Source organism: Octopus bimaculoides, chromosome 9 (genome assembly GCF_001194135.2).
Source record: "Octopus bimaculoides isolate UCB-OBI-ISO-001 chromosome 9, ASM119413v2, whole genome shotgun sequence".
Lineage (NCBI taxonomy): Eukaryota > Metazoa > Mollusca > Cephalopoda > Octopoda > Octopodidae > Octopus > Octopus bimaculoides.
Window position 1 is genome coordinate 90341619 of NC_068989.1, and position 1107 is coordinate 90342725.

Here is a 1107-nt window from a genome sequence, read left to right on the forward strand (position 1 = left end):
CACCCACCCCATTATCTTCCACCATTATCTGTGATGACAGGTGAGGCATGCCTTCCCAATAACACAACAATGTGCTAAAATGAATTGTTTAAAAATAGTGATGGGAGGAGAAGGGAGAGGAGTGAAAGGACCACAGAGCCTGCTGCTGCTGCTGTTGTTGGCATCTGCAGCGTTGGTGCTGCTGAAGTCACAGTAGTGGCGGTGGTAGTGGTAGTAGTAGTAGTAGTATACATACATCACACCTCCATATGTACGTATGTGCGTACGTATGTACAGACATATGTACATGTGTATGGTGTTTGTACCCCATCACTGCTTGAAAAACTGGCGTTGGTTTGTTTACATCCCCCATAACTTAGCAGTTCAGTAGAAGAGAATGATAGAATAAGAACTAAGGCTTTAACAAGAGGGAATAATTGGGGCCTGATTCATTTCACCAAAAATTCTTCAAGATGGTACTGCAGCATGGCCACAGTCTAATGACTGAAAGGAGTAAAAGATGAAAATATAGAGTGAAGTCTTTGGAACCCCAAGTTGGAACCAAAATCATCGATTATGCCAGACTTCAGTGAAAGACATCACACATGTGACATGACATGGTCGCTAAAACAATATAGAATCCTTTCAGGAAAAAAGACCATGTTGGAGATAAGTACGGAGAATCCCCTGTCATTGAAGACATTCATAGCAATTCCCAGAAGGAATATTGGTGGAATTCTCCAATCAAAACTTCTGCCAAGTGCAAACATAACAGGCTGGAGATTGTTGTTTGGGAGAGACAAGAAAAACTATGTATGTGCTGACATGAATATCTCTTTGGAAATCGAAGAGAAAGAGAATGACAGACAACTGATTTGAAAACTCCAGCTTCTTTATATCCAGATTATAAATTCCTATTTAGGAGCAGCTGTGTGGTAGGAAGCTTGCTTACCAACCACATGGTTCTGGGTTCAGTCTCACTGCATGGAACCTTGGGTGAGTGTATATATATTTAATATACATGTATATAAAAATACATGTATATATATATACATATGGACATGTATATGTGTATGTATATATATATATATATATTTATCTTGCACACTCATATATATAGCTTACATT

General features: G+C 38.9%; 1 protein-coding gene across 1 annotated transcript in view; it reads left to right on the forward strand.

The window, feature by feature from the left end:
• The window catches only part of LOC106877629 (reversion-inducing cysteine-rich protein with Kazal motifs), a 194539-nt gene that overhangs the window by 156508 nt on the left and 36924 nt on the right, over positions 1-1107 (forward strand). The gene's annotated exons all lie outside the window — the stretch shown is intronic.